This window comes from Mchenga conophoros, linkage group LG10, assembly GCF_057382185.1.
Source record: "Mchenga conophoros isolate Kocher_MC1m ecotype Shallow Benthic linkage group LG10, M_conophoros_male_GT1.1, whole genome shotgun sequence".
NCBI classification, from domain to species: domain Eukaryota; kingdom Metazoa; phylum Chordata; class Actinopteri; order Cichliformes; family Cichlidae; genus Mchenga; species Mchenga conophoros.
In genome coordinates, this window is record NC_140535.1 from 8,812,289 (window position 1) to 8,833,715 (window position 21,427).

Consider the following 21,427-nt stretch of genomic DNA (forward strand, 5'->3'; position numbering starts at 1 on the left):
AATAGGTTTTTCAGTTGAGGAGGAGGAGGAGGAGTTGGAGAGCTTGTGGATCAAGGGAACAAGGGGTGGATGCTTAATATCTGGGACCTTGCTGTTTTCTAGTCAACAGGACAGCACCGATATAACCACACCATCTCCTTAATCTCACCTCAAATCCCCCAAGTCTCTGGGGTTTCAGTGACAAAGGGCACTGTTTTCTCAGGAAGAAACCAGAGGCATCCTCATTTTGAATCTTACCAGATAGCCAGCTGCAATTAAAGGTCACTGGGCTGGTCTTTGTGCATGAGGTCAGGAAAACAACACACTGCTTGACCTATACTGCCACTCCTCTTCCTTCCTCCTGGATCTCACTGTTGAAAATCAATCCCACAAATCAGTACTTCACATACTTCTATGTGAAGTAACACCCAATTAACTTTATTCTAATTCCGCCTGATAAATTTGTTATTGTGTTGTCAATGATATAGCTCAGAGGTGATATCTAATAGGCTATCACTAAGCAATCACTTGGTGTTGGCTTTCTCTGTGGTAGAGTATCGCTTCCTGTTCCTGTTACAGTGCACAGTGGTGTTTATGTGTAGCTTATCTCAGTAGCCAATTTGATTTAAAAACTTATAAAAATCGTCTTATTTCACACTGTAATTTTAACGTACTTTATCCAAAGCACACTCTCTCTTGATTTACCCTTTAATTATATTCACAATATTCACTTACTGTGTCTTTAGGGATTCACTAGCTTAGCTTAGCTTGTAGCCAATTCGCTAGCAGCATGGCCTCTTCACCTGTCCTTCCTGCACTTTCCTGCTCATTGTGTCAGATGTTTACTCCTCGGCCTCCAATTTGTTTCTGTAACACACATTAAGGTAAATTATGGAGTACCACAGGGTTCCGTGTTAGGACCAGTTGTGTTTACATAATACATACTTCCCAAAGTCAGTATCATTAGAAGGCATAACATACATTTTCACTACTATGCAGATGACACCCAAATTAATCTATCCATGAAGCCATATAACACACCCTTAATATTACTGGGATAGAAATTTGGAATAAGCAATGAAAGAGAAGCAAACATTCAATTCTTTTTAAATTAAAATAAGAGTAGAAGGGCCGAATGAAGTTTTGTACCCAGAGTATGCAAAATGGCTTTCATTCTTGTGAAAGGACAAAAACACAGCAAGGGAAGATTAACAGCTAATTTCTTTTAGGAGCCTCCTTTTCACTGTGCAGATATTGATACCACCATTAGCATAAAATCTCCATCAATGGGGACAATATGCTGCCATTTAAATGCAGGGGTTAACACCAGTTTACATGCATTCCTGTCACTGGTGATAAGACTGAATGTGAAGAATTTAAAAGCCTTTTGATCTCAGTGTAATGCAATCATTCTCTGTTTCAGTGAGGCTTGCTCTTCAGTGGGTCAGAGGTCGTTGTGGTCTAACTTTACACAATACAAGGAGTTTGAATGTCTTAATCGTATGCCTTGTGTGCACATGTGGCTGAGCTCTGAGGTGCTTGAATGTGCCATCTTGTTAGGAGGCAGTGAAATCAGCTGCTACAGTCAGTCTGAGTCGGTAAAGCAGACAGACCTGAGGCTGCTCGTCAGTAGACTTGCGCTAAAGCAGTAAGTGAACCACTGTAATCCTTTTTAGAAGCAGCAGCTTTAGGCAAGTGATCTGGGCTAGTTTGGCCAACAATGCACAACACTTCATTGAGCGATAAGAGAGGGGAGCACACTAGTATTAGAACCTCGATCCAAAAAATATTCCTCTTCGTTGGACCTCATTTGAATTTGAATAGTGTTAAGATGTCTGCATGTAAACTGAAAGAGTTACTATGACTAAAATTCAGCTGAGTTGGGCTGTGAGTAATATATTGTTGCAGTTGCATGATTGTCATCAGTGTTTTCCAGGAACAGCCCAAAAATCTCAGCATCCCACAAATGGCATCAGTTTTAAAGGTCAGATGACTGCAAGAACTGATGGTCATCACTTGATGCATTCCCCTCTAAACGTAGTTATTATTTGCCTAAGTGGTTTTGCTGATTGATTTGGCTCATTATTATGCATGCAGGAATGTAAGTATAAGCCTTGAAAAAACAATGTGAATGTACCCTTTAATATAATATGAACTTGAATGTGCTTTCAACAAAACTGCCTGAAGGAAAACATTTAAAGGTGCAGTATTAATATGAATCTTGTTTCTTTGAAAAAGCTTCCATCACATATTTGCTACAGATTAAGTAACAATAAGTGACAATAGTGGCATGGCAGTACAGATTCCCCTGCAGTTTCTAGTTCCAGGATATCTGTGTATACTGATTAAATATTATTACACAATATGAACCAGATGTAATTCATTCTTGGTGCCTAAAAGTCTCAGAGTGTACAGGATTGAAAGAAAGAATTTTACCCTGCTTTTCCTTCTTTTTGTATTGCAAACCATTTACTAAGAAGGTAACATGCTGTCCACAGGCCTATGACATAAGGGTAGACTTTGCCTGGAAGAAAAAGTTATGTTAAGTTTAGTCAAACAAACATTATCAGTGTAAATTTACTCACAAAACCAACACTAGACTGTCCACGTGAGAAACGGAAGGGACAGAAATCAAATTATATGCACTAGGTTATCGTCAGAAAGACACTTTTGTTGGCACTTTTGTCGTAAAAAGGCACTTCATGGTGACCTGAAAGTACACTTTGACTAAGTTGATGTCAATCAACAGGAAGATATCTCAGGCAGGGAGAATACACCCCACTATCAGAAACAAAGGTACCTTGAGTACCAGCATTCACAAAGAGCCGGAGGCAAACATGGAGAAGTTGTTCTGTTTCTGCCAACAATGCTATTTGACTGCATTGTTCTCAGAGCACAGACCAGTCACAGGGTGAGGGGGCTTTTGGAAGTACATGAGAAGATTCAAGATGACCCCGCATTCCTTGAACAACTTGATTTTTAAAAGGATGGGAAAAAATTGAATAATGTATATATTTTGACCATATAGTATCATAATATTTTGACCATGTAGTATCATATAGTATATGTATTGTTTTAAGGTTTTCTCTCTCTCTGTGGCTTGGAGAGTAATTTGAGGGAAATAATGTGCAAAAATGTGCCAAAGGACACAGAATTCCTTCCAAAGGTGGGACTGCAGGACACAGTGCACACTCACACATCCTGAACAAAGACTACTCTTACTAATATTCACCAATTCCATATCCTCAGTTGAGGATGTGATAACACCCATGGTCTGTTATGTATTGTACCTATATTTGAGTAAACGCAATCCATCCTCCTATCTTCTGGTGGTGTAGTGGTGCCACATTTATTTATTTATTTATTTATTGTCTGGCTGGTGGCACTCCCTGTTCATGTGAGTATTAGATGTGAGTAAATTACATGAGTCATTCTGACCAGTCACAATGAAAGTTAAAAGGGTGATGCCTGCTGCTATATCAGAATTAGCCAGAAACGCCCTTGGCTTTTTGTTGTGAAGAGCTCTGTTTAGTTGTCACTATAATGTAACGTGAATATGCATGACTTTAGGTGTTACATAATAACCAATGGTATGCATGTGTATATGTGATGATGTCACACAGGGAGACAGAGCCAGCTGATAATATATGTGTTGCTGCTTTTTTATTGTTGCCTTGCTGTATAATGAAAATTGATGCATGCTAAAGAGTGTGATTTCTCTGATTTATTCCTACCTTTCCACTACACGGCACACGTGAAATGTAACACTGAGGTCAAGGAGAGAAGTGAATTAGTTATTAATTGAACAGCACTTGCTCATGAAGTTAGAGTTAGCTCTATTAGAGTTACAGTGGGGCAAAAAAGTATTTAGTCAGCCACCGATTGTGCAAGTTCTCCCACTTAAAATGATGGTCACCTCAAACAAGGAAAATCTCTGGCTCTCACAGACCTGTAACGTCTCCTGTAAGAAGCTTTTCTGTCCCCCACTCGTTACCTGTATGAATGGCACCTGTTTGAACTCATCATCTGTATAAAAGACACCTGTCCACAGCCTCAAACAGTCAGACTCCAAACTCTGCCATGGCCAAGACCAAAGAGCTTTCGGAGGACACCAGGAAAAGTATTGTAGACCTGCACCAGACTGGGAAGAGTGAATCTACAATAGGCAAGCAGCTTGGTGTGAAAAAATCAACTGTGGGAGCAATCATCAGAAAATGGAAGACATACAAGACCACTGATAATCTCCCACAATCTGGGGCTCCACGCAAGATCTCATCCCGTGGGGTCAAAATGATCATGAGAACGGTGAGCAAAGATCCCAGAACCACACGGGGGGACCTGGTGAATGACCTGCAGAGAGCTGGGACCAAAGTAACAAAGGTCACCATCAGTAACACACTACAACGGCAGGGAATCAAATCCCGCAGTGCCAGACGTGTTCCGCTGCTGAAGCCAGTGCATGTCCAGGCCCGTCTGAAGTTTGCCAGAGAGCACATGGATGATACAGCAGAGGATTGGGAGAATGTCATGTGGTCAGATGAAACCAAAGTAGAACTTTTTGGTATAAACTCAACTCGTCGTGTTTGGAGGAAGAAGAATACTGAGTTGCATCCCAAGAACACCATACCTACTATGAAGCATGGGGGTGGAAACATCATGCTATGGGGCTGTTTTTCTGCCAAGGGGACAGGACGACTGATCCGTGTTAAGGACAGAATGAATGGGGCCATGTATCGTGAGATTTTGAGCCAAAACCTCCTTCCATCAGTGAGAACTTTGAAGATGAAACGAGGCTGGGTCTTCCAACATGACAATGATCCAAAACACACCGCCCGGGCAACAAAGGAGTGGCTCCGTAAGAAGCATTTGAAAGTACTGGAGTGGCCTAGCCAGTCTCCAGACCTCAACCCCATAGAAAATCTGTGGCGGGAGTTGAAAGTCCGTGTTGCTCGGCGACAGCCCCAAAACATCACTGCTCTCGAGAAGATCTGCATGGAGGAATGGGCCAAAATACCAGCTACTGTGTGTGCAAACCTGGTAAAGACCTATAGTAAACGTTTGACCTCTGTTATTGCCAACAAAGGTTATGTTACAAAGTATTGACTTGTATTTTTGTTATTGACCAAATACTTATTTTCCACCCTGATTTACGAATAAATTCTTTACAAATCCTACCATGTGGATTCATGGATTTTTTTTTCACATTCTGTCTCTCACAGTTGAAGTGTACCTCTGGTGCAAATTACTGACCTCTGTCATCATTTTAGGTGGGGGAACTTGCACAATCGGTGGCTGACTAAATACTTTTTTGCCCCACTGTATGTGACAAAGAAAGTTTTTCGCAGTACACTGCACTTCTGTGAAATACTAATTTCACCATGATTCAAGAACTTGTAGAACTGCCTTTAGCAGCAATAACTTGAAGTAATCATTTTCTGTAGGACTTGTTTTTGGCTCACTCGTTCTTTACAGCGTTGCTTTAGTTCATTGAGGTTTGCGGGCATGTGTTTATGCACAGCTCTCTTAAAGTCCCACCACAGCATTTCATTTGGGTTGAGGTCTTGGGACATTGACTTCTTCTTTTTTTCAGTCTTTCTGATTTAAATTTTTCTTTAGATTTTTTTTGCTGTTCTTTAGATCATTGTTCTGTTTCATGAGCCAATTCGGGCCAAGCATTAGCTGCCGGACAGATGTCCTGACATCTGAATCCTGAATACTTTGGTATACAGCGTTCCTGATCAACTCAATGACTGCAAGATACCCAAGTGCTGTGTGTGTAAAACAAAGATAAATCATCCTCCTTCTACCACCATCATGGTTTAGTGTAGGTGTTTGTGCTGACACACTGTGTTTGGTTTGCTCCAAACCTGGCACTGTGCATTATAGCCTAACAATCTCAACTTTGGACTCATCTGTCCACAGGGCATGAATCCAGAAGTCTTGTGGTTTGTTTATATACAACTTTGCAAAGCTAAGCTGTGTACTGTCCTTAATTTTAACATTTAGCATGCTAACAGAGGCCTTTAGTGTCTGCTTTTCTTGGAGCATTACACAATCTGACTTTCGCATTAATTTGCTGGGATGTCCATTTATTGGAAGATTGTGGCATATTGTTAACTCCCCTAAATGCTTCAGACCATCAAACTGTCAAAGCTTCTGCTTTTATAGAAGTGCTCACACTTACTGATAAGCAGTTAAAGAAGTTCCTCAGATTTTGACAGATAGGCCTAATTCAGATTGACTGGCACAGGAAGACCATGTAAGAGTCGTTTTTTTAAAGGATGTCAGTATCATTGAAATTGCAAGTGACATGTTGCCTCACTTCCCTTTTGTTTTTGTCACTGCATTGTGACATCACATTGCTAAAGTGTGTCTCATGTAGCAATGTGGTGTGCTACACTATGTTACAACTAGAAAAAAAAAGACAGTTTTTTAATTTGCTGTGCCAGGTATTGTAATGCCACCTGGAACAGCCGACATTGTATATCCAGATCATTTCCAAATCATTTCGTAAATACATTTATTATTTGTGTCCTCATGTGCTTGGCACAAAATGGGACATACTGTGAATGTAGGGAATAGCCTGCAAAACTGTGCTACTGGCTCTAAAAGGCTACTCCTTTAGAGCCACCAGTGGTGATGGTCCTCAGTTGAAAGGTCAGGAGATCAAGTTGTTATGTTTCATCTTCTAAGGACCACGGATGTGTGCAGCAGTTGTACAGATTAAAAACATCAGCCCATGGATATCTGAAGCAATTAACAGCTTTAATTAATAAGTGGTTACAGGTCAAATGAAGCAATTCTGTCCAAGTGCTTCATTTGACCTGTCCAGAAGCTGATGAAATAGCTTTCATATATTGTTACAACCACTTCACCCGCTTTCGTTAGCTGTAGTGTTTGCCAAAACAGCACATTAGGCAGACTGTGCAAACCCTCACCTCCAACAACTTTAAAACAGAGGAAAGATCAAAGATTTCCCTCTCTTTTCTTTCCTGTTCAGTTACTTCAGAAGATCATCATTAGTGCTGCTGTAAACTATTAAAATAAGAGACTGTTTCCTCATCAGGCATTAAATTCATAGCTGAATGAGGTTTGGGGGTGTCTGCAGCCCTTCAATTTTACGCTGAATTAGACAAGCGCTCTGGTTTCAAAGAGAATGCATCGGCAGGATTTAGAAAGCAGCATTAGTGAGAGGTTTCTGTGGCCAAGTCCACACACACATACGTACAAGGGCACACCATGGCTGTGCATACGAGAAGCCAGCCAGGATGGCCTTCGTGGGGTTTCAGACACAGTCAAGTGAATCATTGAAGGAATAAATATTAAAAGACTTTTTGAATATTTAAACAGTTTGCATAATATTGTTGTGTTGTAACATATCAAATGACTTGACATTGTATGTTAATCACACACACTTTTTCCTCCTGCCAGTCCAATAGCCTCTTGGCAGCTGATTCCTCAGCTGTGCAGTTTGGGACACTGCGAGCTTCTCAGATGTCTGCTTTAGTCCATTCAGCCTTTTCCCCGCTGGCCTGAAGGGGACTGGGGATTCTCTTTCCCTCGCTTCTGCTGACTTTGTGCTGATTTGGAAGGAGAAGTGAAGAACTTTTCAGGGGTGTCTGAGTGCGAATCCTGCAGGGGGACTGCCCCTCTGACACACCCCACATACACCCCAAGCCGCATTTGTTTATTTGTTTGCCTGTGTGATCAGCTGCAAAGTGGGTGTCCTCATTCTGCCCCAAATGATGTTGTGCAGATGACAACTTTCGTCAGCATCAGATAGCTGCGTGGCTGTTGATCGGGGGATTTCACCACTCACATAAACCCAATAAGACACCAAAGCCTCCAGCATCAGTTTCTGTTAAAACAAAACAACAACAACAACAACAAAAACACTGTATGATACATCTGTGCTGGTGGAAGAAAAACTGCTCTTTCTGGGAGACTTAAAAGCAATGATTTTACAGGAGACCTGCTCTCAAAAGAGAGAGCAGCTTTTCTTGGCTTGACAAGTGTTCCCTCCTGATGTACCAGGATCAATCTGCAGTTTCTATCTTTATTCTCAAACAGATTACACAGACAAAAAAAAAAAGGAAAACAGGATACAGATGGGTTATTTTTATATTTTCCATGATTTATTCAGATGACAGACATTTCTATAAAAAAAAAAAACCCCAGCAACAACAAAAAATAGATACTCTGTGCTATATTCCCTCGTAAGTGAAGCTTCTTGTTGCAATTCCTACAATTTACAATCACAGATGAGAACAGTGCACATACAAGACGTGTGTAATAAGGAATAACAGTACTGAAAAACAAGTGCAAGTATATTTGAATGTTACATGTATGGCGCAGTTATTAAAAACTGTCTATGCTCATGTTAAGACCGTTTCGTGACCATCTGAAGTCAGAAATGATGTTTACACATACAAAGTTTTCCTGAATCTGTCATATCCAGCCTTTTCCCACAGTCGTGCCGACAACCACTGCAGCGTGTTTGGGTTTTTCTGGTCTTGAGTTTTTGCCCAGATGAGCGGCTCTCAAAACACCGGCCCCCTGGATTATTAATATTTATCATTCACACATCCTGCACTGAATTATTGTCAAGAATGGGATGAGATTTTGTCACTAGCTGGAAAAATGAGATCTTGTTTATTTATAAAAACGGGTGCGCCTCTGTGGGGGACATTATTTGTGTCTCACACGCCCTCGCCATGACCCTCAATCCCAAAGATGATGTCATGGATCCTATAGTAAGCAAACGGGAATCGTTGTCACTTTGGTGGGGCTGGGAGTTGTGCAACTGATGAAATGGAGAAATAACTTTGCTAACAGCGATGCAAAGCAGGTCACGTAGACAGACCTGAGGCATCTTAAGCATCTCATTAAAATGTTATTTTCACTAAAGATGAAAGTCTTAATTAGGTGAGCTGTGAGACAACGAACATTTATACTTACCCGCTTTCCTCCTCTAGCCTGGATCTATTCCCACTGCAGCAAGTGTGTCAACCTGCCCTGCAGTTTCTGGTACCCCGTTTAATTTTATCAGGAGCCACATTGGAGCAAGGTTGAAGAATTCAATCACATGATCATTCGGTGTTCAGGAATAGTCTGCGACAAACAGTAACCGAGAGCATCTGGGTGTACTTTCAGACACAATTTAGTGAACCATTGAAAAAAGCAGTTTTCTATAATAATTTACAGCATTTCACATTTCTTTAATGTTACACCCAGGTACTGTAAATGGTAAATGGCCTGTATTTATATAGCGCTTTACTAGTCCCTAAGGACCCCAAAGCGCTTTACATATCCAGTCATCCACCCATTCACACACACATTCACACAGTCATGTAGCAATAATTTATGCAAGCCAGCTTTAGTCATGGTTAATGTCAGTGAGGCTACCGTGGAAATATTTCTCAACAGCTCTTTTGTGCAGATCTTGAATTCCTTTGAAATTGTTGCACATTCAGTTCAGATAAACTGAGGATAGAAATGATTTTGAAAACCTGACATTTCCGACAGTCATAGGTTGACACTTCATGACCTCATCAAAATCATTTGCTATTATTAAAATTCTTAATTAATTAATTGATTTAATTAATTATAAAAATTCTAAATTATCAAATAATTTCATGTCATGATGTTCTCATAACTTTTTGTCGAGTGCTTTGTAAGCTAACTTGTATGCTAAAATTGACTTGCTCCTGCATGTTAGTTTAGATCAAAGCCCAGCTAAGGAGAGGCCTCAGATTGGTTGCTGTACATTCAGGTCCATTCTGCAGCATTTGTGAGAAACTGACATCTGACAGGCAGTCTTATACAATTTGTGTCACTGTATGTCTGTTTTTGTGTTTTTTGGACTGATTTTTTTTTCTGATGAGATTCAGGGTCAACCAATAATCAACTAAACGTATAGTCTAAAATGTCTCTGATGTTACAGACATTGTTTATTGTGGGTGGGTTCCTGCATAGGTTTGAACTTTTTTCCCTCTTCCCACCAGTTTCACTACATATTTAGTCATAAGTGTTATGTGTGGCTGTGTGCAGACAGGAATAGGACCCAAGGTGCAGACTCCGGAGACAGTCGTGAACTCAAAACAGCTTTAATGTAAAACTCAAAATATAACATAACTGGGAAAAAAAATCAAAATAAACTTAAACCAGAGGACTGCCAGAACACACAGCTAGGTAAACAGTAGATCGCAACACAGACACAGAGAAACACAGGGCTTAAATACACAGAGGGAGCAATCAGGGAATGGGTAACAGGAGGGAAACACAGATGGGGCAAATCAGGCCTAACGAGACAAGGGGAAGCGAAACCAGATACATTAACATCAGACATGGACTTTCAAAGTAAAACAGGAAACACATAACACAGACTGAACCAAAGACACACACTCACATGCAGGCACTACAACAGAGGGAACAGAGACGTGGGACCAGGGCAGACACAGACACTGACTGGACACGGGGATATAGCGGACAGGGGAGACAGCAACTAAGGATTACACAGAGACAACCCATAAGACATAACTCTAACAAAGAAACCAAAGCATAGAAATGATAAATAATATATAAACTCCAAACCCTGGGTCAACGACCCAGGTATCCTAACAATAAGTACAGATATAGAATATGAAACCCAAGACTGGGTTTGTGCTCAGGTTTAAAGTGGCTGTTTTACAGTATTAAATGGTAGTTTTAGATAGGATAACTGAACACAGGGTACTATTCATACTGGATTTTTATGTGTGTATGTCAGAGGTATGCCAAATGGCACTAAGGACTATGGTTTCACTGGTGATGTGAATGAATTTGATTGACTAGTTTGGACTTCTGCTGGTTTTTCTCTTGATGGTGTCTGAGTTGACTGGAATGAAGAAATGATTATACTCTAAGTAATTTCAAGCCGTGTGTAACTTCTGGGTAATTTAGCAGAAAACAAACAAACTTGCCTCCATTTCACACTCTAAATTTGCTGTACTGTTAGAAGTGTACTTGCTTAACCTTGCCTTTTTACATGTTTATTATGCATTATATTAGTGTGTATCATAAATGTTTCAGTTGTCCTTTTATATTACACTGCCCTCCCTTTGCTGCTTCTGAGAAGCAGTAAACATCCAACACACATTGCATGCCATAGGTTCATGTGCTCTTACAATGATCAAACCAAGTCAAACACCAATAAAATAAAAATGTAAAAGGGTAAGGTTAAGCTACTACACAATATAAGTCATACCACTAAAAGTGTAACATATTTACAGAGTAAGACGGGGAACTTTTGTTTGTTTTTCTACTAAATTACCCAGAAGCCATGCACTACTCAAAATTACTTGCATACTACGTAAAGTTACTATGTGTATAATTATTTCTTCTTTCCTATAAAGTATCTAAAGTCACAAACTGGCTGAAATGACTAAAAGTTGGTGTAGCAGTATAGCAGCAGTATAGCGCTATAGTTTTAGATAAGATGCATTGAAATTTTATTTTATTCTAGGGGAAATAAGTCATGACCCATAATATAAAGCGCTAACCATGATGATAAAATGACATGTATAAAAAAGAATAAAACAAAATCAAACGCAGACAGCAGACAAGCTTATCACAACATCAAGCTTAACACCACATTACTTTTTCTCTTTTATTTGGCTTTTATTTATTTATTTTATTAGTTCCAATGTACAAAACTTTGCATCAGCTGTGGTTGTTTTAAAGTGCTTTATAAGTAAAGATTACAATGATGATGATATCCAAGACAGATTTTAAGAGCAGGAGCCATTACCTGGGGAAAAAAGTACAATAATTAATTAGTTAGTTAATAACTAATTTAATTACAAGAGAAATCATGTCTCACTGCCAAAAGCCAAGGATAAAAATGGGTTTTAAGACCTGTTTTAAAAGTGGACAGTGAAGGGGATCTCTCTAACATGCAAGGGCAAGTTATTCCATAATTTAGGAGCCATGATAGAAAAGGCCCTGTCCCCTCTGAGCTTCCTCTTGGATCCCTGTACTTTCAGGAGCAGCTGGTCAGCTGACCTAGAGATCAACAGGGTGTGTAGTGATGAAGAAGCTCAGAGATGTAAGGCGGGGCAAGATTGTGAAAGCATTTAAAAACAAAGATAAGAATTTTAAATTGTTATACATAAAGTGACACTCCTAACAATCTTGATTTGATTAGATTTTCATAGACTCAGTATTTTATCACATACAGTGATCACAAGTCATCACCTTTAATGGTGATTTCGATCATTGTCACTGAATACACAATGTATTGTTTAAAACGAATTATGGCTGAATGTCAGTAGCTTATTACACATGTAAATTGAAATATAATATATATTTTTTATCCAAATTCGCCTTACACAAGCATGTTTCGTGCAACTCCCCGCAGGACTGCATGGGACTTCTGCCAACTTTGTCCAAACTTTTTTAATGGAGCTGACTTTACTGAGGTGCTGAGTTGGCACAGAGACATTTTTTCTGAAAACATCACTTTAGCTTCTCTTCTAATATCCATCAAGAGGTGCCAAAGAGTTGGAAACCTGGACACATCATCACACATTCCCCTGGTGCAAACCTAAGCACAATGGGAAACTCTCCTTGTCACTTCACTTTCCTAGAGTGATTTTAGATGGCACGTGCGTTGAATTGGCAGCTACGTGCTCCACATTCTATGTTGAGACCTGATCTGAGGGCTGTGGGTTGCCTACTCGAAAAACACAGGACACAGCCTTAGAAAGTTCCCAGAGGGAAAAAGGTAGAGACACCTTGTCCACCCTGGGACAATAGACAACAAAACTGTGTCACGTCATGGCACATAACAGGCATGAAGTCAGTGGGTTTGTCTGTGACACGTTGCCCTGCTGTACATGACTTTTGCAACTCAGCTTAAACTAACTGGTGTCCCTGCAGTGTACTGGCCCTAACATCTAAAGACCAACCCCTCTGTGTTGACGCGATTAAAGCTGTTGTTGTGAGCACAAGAAAAGAGCAGGAAAATAGTTTTTGCTATTGATAGAACAGAAACAAACCCGTGGGCTGTGGTACATGAAGACAGAAAATGATACCACTGTGAGACTGGGTTACTAAGTGACATGTATGGGAACCCAGTGTCACATGTTTTGTTTTGTTTTAAAAATGTATAGAATAAAAAGAAGCGAAAGTGTTTATTAAAATTATCAATAAAAACTTGAAAGTGTAAAAGGACATATATATATATATATATATATATATATATATATATATATATATATATATATATATATATATATATATATATATATATAAAAAACACCCAGCACGCCCCTGCGGGCGGTTTATCCTTCAAGCTCGGGTCCTCTACCAGAGGCCTGGGAGCTTGAGGGTCCTGCGCAGTATCTTAGCTGTTCCCAGGACTGCGCTGTTCTGGACAGAGATCTCTGATGTTGTTCCCGGGATCTGCTGGAGCCACTCGCCTAGCTTGGGAGTCACCGCACCTAGTGCTCCGATTACCACGGGGACCACCGTTACCTTCACCCTCCACATCCTCTCGAGCTCTTCTCTGAGCCCTTGGTATTTCTCCAGCTTCTCGTGTTCCTTCTTCCTGATATTGCTGTCATTCGGAACCGCTACATCGATCACTACGGCCGTCTTCTTCTGTTTATCTACCACCACTATGTCCGGTTGGTTAGCCACCACCATTTTGTCTGTCTGTATCTGGAAGTCCCACAGGATCTTAGCTCGGTCATTCTCCATCACCCTTGGGGGCATCTGCCATTTTGACCTCGGGACTTCCAGGTTATACTCGGCACAGATGTTCCTGTACACTATGCCGGCCACTTGGTTATGGCGTTCCATGTATGCCTTGCCTGCTAGCATCTTGCACCCTGCTGTTATGTGCTGGATTGTCTCTGGGGCATCTTTACACAGCCTGCACCTGGGGTCTTGCCTGGTGTGATAGACCCCAGCCTCTATGGATCTTGTACTCAGAGCTTGTTCTTGTGCTGCCATGATTAGTGCCTCTGTGCTGTCTTTCAGTCCAGCTTTGTCCAGCCACTGGTAGGATTTCTGGATATCAGCCACCCCCTCTATCTGCCGGTGGTACATACCGTGCAGGGGCCTGTCCTTCCATGATGGTTCCTCGTCTCCCTCCTCTTTCTTGGGTTTCTGCTGCCTGAGGTATTCACTGAGCACTCAGTCAGTTGGGGCCATCTTCCTAATGTATTCTTGGATGTTCGTTGTCTCATCCTGGACTGTGGTGCTGACACTCACCAGTCCCCGGCCCCCTTCCTTCCGCTTAGCGTACAGCCTCAGGGTGCTGGATTTGGGGTGAAACCCTCCATGCATGGTAAGGAGCTTTCTTGTCTTTATGTCAGTGGCTTCTATCTCCTCCTTTGGCCAGCCTATTACCCCAGCAGGGTACCTGATCACGGGCAGGGCGTACGTGTTGATGGCCCGGATCTTGTTCTTACCATTCAGCTGACTCCTCAGGACTTGCCTGACCCTCTGCAGGTACTTGGTGGTTGCAGCCTTTCTAGCGGCCTCTTCGTGGTTCCCATTCGCCTGCGGGATCCCCAGGTACTTGTAACTGTCCTCTATGTCTGCAATGTTGCCTTCTGGTAATTCAATCCCCTCAGTTCTGACTACCTTCCCTCTCTTTGTTACCATTCGACTACACTTCTCCAGTCCGAACGACATTCCAATGTCATTGCTGTATAGCCTGGTAGTGTGGATCAGTGAATCGATGTCTCGTTCACTCTTGGCATACAGCTTGATGTCATCCATGTACAGGAGGTGGCTGACAACTGCTCCGTTCCGTAGTCAGTATCCGTAACCAGTCTTGTTAATGATCTCACTGAGGGGGTTCAGGCCTATGCAGAACAGCAGTGGGGACAGAGCATCCCCTTGGTAGATCCCGCACTTGATGGTGACTTGTGCTTGGGCTTGGAGTTGGCCTCTAGTGTTGTACGCCACATCCCCATTGAGTTCCCGATGAAGGCTCTTAGGGTCCCATTGATCTTGTACAATTCTAGGCATTCCAGTATCCAGCTGTGGGGCATTGAGTCATAGGCCTCCTTGTAATCAATCCAGGCAGTGCACAGGTTGGTCAGTCTGGTCTTGCAGTCTCGGCTGACTGTTCTGTCTACCAGTAGCTGGTGTTTTGCGCCTCTGGTATTCTTGCCAATCCCTTTCTGTGCCCCACTCATGTATTGACCCATGTGCCTGTTCATCTTAGCCGATACAATGCCTGACAGGAGCTTCCATGTAGTACTGAGGCAGGTTATTGGTCGGTAGGTTGGATGGGACCGGTCCCTTCTTGGGGTCCTTGGGGATCAGGACCGTCCGACCTTTGGTTAGCCATTCCAGGTGTCTCTCGTTAACTAGCAGCTGGTTCATTTGTGCTGCCAGACGCTCGTGGAGTGCAGTCAGCTTCTTCAGCCAGTAGGCGTGAACCATGTCGGGCCCTGGTGCTGTCCAACTCTTCATACTGGAGACCCTTTCTTGGATATCTGCCACTGTGATGGTTACTGGACCCTGTTCAGGGAGGTCGCTATGGTCTGCCCTCAGATCCACTAGCCACTGAGCATTGCCGTTATGGGTTGCGTCCTTCTCCCATATGCTCTTCCAGTATTGCTCCGTCTCCAGCCTTGGTGGTGCTGTTCTCTTATTGTTCCCTTGCCACTGAGAGTACACCTTTGCTGGTTCTGTGGAGAACAGCTGGTTTATTCTCCTGCCTTCTGCTTGCTCTCTAGCCTCCTTCTCCATGGAGGGTACTGCCCCTTGTGGCTGTTCAACTTGTAGCCAAGCATCTCACTGATCACTGCTGCAGTATTGTAGATCAGTTTGTTAGTGTCGGTAATCATGGTTGTAGGTATCGTCCGCATTAACATCATCTAGCAGACCTTCTGAGGGTACTTCACGTAATCTTGGTAACCGGCTACGGGGGATCCAGGTTTCAAACTTAGCCTATTTTTCAGGTCAGTTCCTCTCGCACTCAACGATCCTTCTCCTATTGCACTTGGGGCTATGTACCCAATCTCGGGTACAACAGCGGGGAGCACGAGCACGAGCACAGATGTCGGAGGGAAGCACGCACACGGGGTTCGAGGGAGCAACGGGGAGTTATTGTGTTTACAGCTTTTCACTGTAAATAAAGAGCACTGTTTGCATCGCAGAGTCTGCGTTTTGGGTCCTCCTTTCCCCACATCCCCACGGTCTGCCAGCCAGACCGTGACATGTAATTTTTTTTTCATCAACTTAATGTAATAATACCATATCCCCTTCTATTTTTTCTGTCTTTCTACCATGTATAGTTGTTGACTTTCCTTCCCTTAATATTGCTGCTGTAATAATACTAATTTCCCAGCACAACTGTTCTGCTATCTTATCTCAGATTTACCAAGACTGAAACTCTGTTGAGACAAGCTCTTTGATACAAGGTCTGCTTCCCTCAAAAGCCTTTTTTCCAGGCTCCCACAAGCCTGTATGTGTTTCTCACCCCATCATATCTCAAATAGTGGCATTCTTTGCTCTCCATGATTGAAATTCATTGGTCTTTTGAAGTATCCTGTTGTCTGTAGAATTATACAGTGTGTAATCACCGTATGAGCCTGCGGCCAGGCTAGCAGCTCAGAGAGGCTGAAATTATGTTACGTTAGAGAGAGAAAAATTCTAATGTTGTCATACTAACATGCTGGAGTTACCATCTTATGTTACAATAAAACATTATTAATTCATAAACAAAGCCAGGAAGGTGCCAGGAAGATCATTTCATTTGTATAGTAATAGGGAAAGTAAAATTTGGATTTCAGTGGAGATGCCAAGTCGACAGTCAGACAAGCTTATAGCAATTAATTGTAAATCAATTAAGATGTATCCTTTGGGAACAATATACACCTGCACCAAAAGTAGTTCTTATCATATTTATAACTGTTGAAATATTTCAGTCTTGACCAAAACAATGGACCATCCATTTCATATGATCCCCTCAATACAGAGAGCTCCAGTTTATGACACATATTTTTTCCATGCAGTGGAGCGTGTGTTTGTGTATGTGTGCTTTTACAAGACATACTTCCACTCCTCCACCCCAGACATCCTCTGTGTCTGTCTCTCTGTGTACGGTCTCCAACAGAGTATGCCTCTTATTCAGTCTCCTCTGAAGCAGGAAAAGGAAGTTGATTGTTTGATTGTGTGTTGGGACCAAACAGTGATCAGACCTCTCCCCAGATTACCACTCCCCTAATAACAAATTAAGTCACGAGCATAGAAATATGTGACAAATGGCACAACAGTGCTATTCACCTAGGAGCTGTACTTTTCCATCAGGTCATTTTAAAGACTGTCACCAGAGCTATGCTGGACAGCTTTGAAGCCAGGCAGAGAGAGATCATTGATTTATTTTCTCAGCTGAAGACCCCAGGGTGCTAGTCCACACCAAGCAACACTGGCCCACGCCGGGAATAAGGTTGTCTACTCTGTATAGAGAGAGCAAATATAAACAGCCTGCACTCTTAATGGAAAATAACCCCAACTGGGGCTTTTAGCTATGACCTTAAAGCTGCACTTATCAATATTTTCACATGAATACTTCATCAGCTGACCACCTGCACTGATGAATCCACAAAGAATTGAGACTTCCCAGGTCTCCACACTAACATGTTATTCATTTCAAGATTATGTCCACGGAGACATGCATTTTAGCAGAGTTTCAGTAGTAGCGCACCTATTCTCACATATCAAATGACAGTTCATGTACTGTGGGGATGTGTGTCCAGACGTAAACAGAAAGGAAAGAAGAATAAAAGTGCATTACAGCTTGGAGAAAATCCTCTGGATGAGGAGGTAAAGCAATGGCAAAAATACAAACTCAGCATGTACTGAAGAAAAACTACTAACGTCCACATTTTTGACACATACTCTAAATGTAAAGAGGTAGTTGAAAATACCACTTCATTACTGGGTTAGAATAAAATATCGTTTAATGCTTCCAGTGCAATAGCTCATAGTTTAGAGTTCGTTGTGGCTCTTTGTGGCCACTTTCAATCACAAGGTCAACTGGCGGGAGGCAGCCTGTCTCTGAACAATTGCAGTCCAACTCAGACTGATTGGAGAAGGTTTGCAAATAATGGCTGATTGATGACCACTGACAGATTGCCAGAACATTGCAATCATCATCAGCCTGACCTGTGAGTGCATGTGTTTGCAATCACCAATGTAAGAGTTGCCTGGTGGTTGTAATCTGATTATGTTTATATGTAAAAGTAAAGCTGCCTCCTGCCTATGACATTCTGCTGTTAAATCGCCATCGTGCAACAACCATGTCACTATTTCAATAAGAAGAGATCACTTGGAATTGAACATGAATTACTGATATATAAAAATTCATGTATTTAGACTCTGATGAGCCATCATGGCAGAAAGGAATCATAGCGATGATAGGATTTAGGGCAGGACCCCCCAAAGTCCAGAGGCTGGTGGTGGTGAGGATGAAGGCTGAGGCTTGGACGGAGCTCTGACTGAGGTGTCTGTGAGGTGGAGATGGGCTACATGAATAAAAGTCTGAAAAGGAGAATGATGGAGAGCACAGACTTAAACCATGCAAAGCGGAGGGTGATTGGTGTAAAGAAGGTGGCCAAGAAGATGATTGGACAAGAGTACTGATGTCAGTATTGACATTGACAGCGTGGGAAAGTGGTATTGATGTAAAGAACAGGAAGCAGCCTAACACTCAGGAAAGCAGGCAGATGAGTGATTACAGATCTTCTTTATTGAACTTCCACATAAGATTGATTTGTTTACAAATTTCTGAATTATCTTTCAGAACTATGAGGTTATAACTGGAACTGAACGTAAAAAGTTAATGTGAATTTCTGTGTATGCAGACGGAAGAAGATTTGTCATGTTACCACAAACAGATCGCACCAATTCAACCCCATTCAACTGCAAACTGATAGCAGACTGTCTTTTTGGTATCCTCACAAATGAAAGCCCTTTGGAAATGGCAACTGACCTACACGTGTTCGAAACAACCAATTCAAAGTCACTGCAAGCTTACACATGCACATGTTGCAATGATATTGGCCCAACCACTGTTTTGTCCAGTCTAACCACAGCATGTGGAAACTTTTTAAGATTTTGCTTCTAAATTGTCGGACTTTCTTTTTACTTCTCTTTTAACTATTTAAAGCAGGCTTCAGCAACAGTTCTCCAGGTTTGCTGAAGCTATTTCAAAGGCTTTCTTTGGACATTGGCTGTTTTTTCACTCATTCCTTGGACCTGAGCCTTTTCAGAGGGATGTTTTCTATGTTTGTTAAGCCCCTAAACACTGACCTCATGTGAGAGAAAGCACCAAACAAAAAAATTAACCAGTGCTGTGTCTACAATTTATTTTTGTTGTATCTTTAGGCAATATTAGCAGCCAGCTTAAATTAACCTTTAAAGCACACCAAGTAAATGCACTCTAGAAATATGGATTGTTCCATTATTTAATGCAGGGATGTTTTTGTCATTACACCCCCCCCCCCCCCCCCCCCCCCCGCCCCGTAATTTGTTATTATCCGATGGATGTACACCTGTGGAAAAGTACTTTTGAGCAAATTAAACTCTCTTCTGACAAAGCCCTTCAATCTTCTGAGCCCAGTGATTGGCTAACCTTACTAAGAAAAAGATCCAATCCTTGTGTAAATCAAACAGCTGTTTCCTAGTGCGGCAAGGATATCTTGAAGTTCCATTTTTATATACTGCAGTTATTTTTGTTCCACTTCTATTCATCCTGAGACGTGGTAGATTAACTGCTCAGCCTTTTTTGCAGGGCTGACAGCCTTTATACCAACATCGTTTCCATTATGTTTGTTGTCAGTATAAATTATTCCTGAAGCACCTGCTCAATGGACACCCAGCTGCTTTTTGTCATTTAGAAGGGGAAATCCTGAGTGCTGCATTGAAATAAGCACAGATATTTCACCTCGCTGCTCAACATTCGCCTTCCTTTTTGTCATAATACATGCTTCTGTAACGATCACTTACAAGCGAATTGCACATATCACACACCAGCCTCCACCTCCTCAACCAGCCTTTCAGGTTTTAACCTTCAGCGCACATGTACGTCCCTCCTACATCTCTTTATTAAGTAAAAGTGCAGCGTGTATTGATTGTTTTGCCAGCAGCTGTCTTTTTTCTTCTCATACATACAAAGTTAGAATGCATGTGTGTAACATTGGGTCTTTTGGGGTGGATGAGAGGAGCTCATCATCACTGTAACCAATAACGCATGTTCCGCATAAGCAGCCACACATGCATCACTTTTCAGATGGTGTCATTGCAGAGGCTCAGCCTTACAAAGACTCATTTACATCCTCATACATACAAAAGAGAGCATGTGGGAGAAAAACCCCACATCCATCCCCTCCCTTCTAAGGAAACCCCAGCATTCTGGCATGTCTGCGTGATGCTGCAGTGATGTTTTATTAATCTTCCTAAAACATGGATTCTCCTTTTCACTCCGTTTACACAGTTTTATTCAATCAGAGGGAAAAAATGCATCAAGCAGAGAATGTGGGTAGCTGGTATTTTATGTTGTGCAATGCAGGCTGTATCTGCAATTTTCAGGAACATTTTTTTTTTGTTCTTTGTGTATCGGTGAAGCAGGTGAAAGATCACTCAGCGGGGGAAGCCCTTAACTCTCGCTCTCTCTAGCTTATCAGCATGCATCCTTTAATTACTCACACATATTCATTATTTGCCTCCCACAGGCTATGAATTATGCAACACTTATTTCCACATGAGAACAGTGAGAAGACACAAGGATTGCCTGTTTCCTGTCCTTTGTCTGTCTGTCTCTCTCTCCTCTTCCTCCTCTCCCCCTGCCTCTTTAGCTCAGTACCCCTCTCCCATGCGGTGCTGTCATTCTGGCACATTAGGGACAATGAGAAGAAAGATGAAGGTATTCATCGCAGACTACCACATTTGTGAAAAAAGCTATTTTACTCATGATCTGATATGGTTCTTAAGGTTATTTTCAGTGACATGTCTGATAATTTCATTCATTTCTAAATAGGGCACAAAACGGTGTGCACAGTCTCTGCAGTCAGTTGAAAATACAAGAAATACGAGGAGCTGAGACTCTCACATCTCACACTTTATGGTGTTTATTTTTTATTTTTTTTTTTTTTACTGCTTCCATTGGGAACAGGTTTCACCAACCAGCCTCTATGCCATGTGTATATTTATTCTTATTATTCTTATTCACAATAGAGGACATAAATCTTGGGTTCCATTAAAACTACCACACCTGACATATTTCAGTATTTCAACCCTGTGTACAAGCTGAAAGTCTGTTGTAGACAGCTGCAGCAGAAATAACCAGAATGTTACCTCAAACTCAGGAAAAACAGCAGTAACGAAGCGTGGGAGATAGAGCGGATCTCTGCTGAGGTGGTGGTGGATCTGTAGGCTCCCAGTC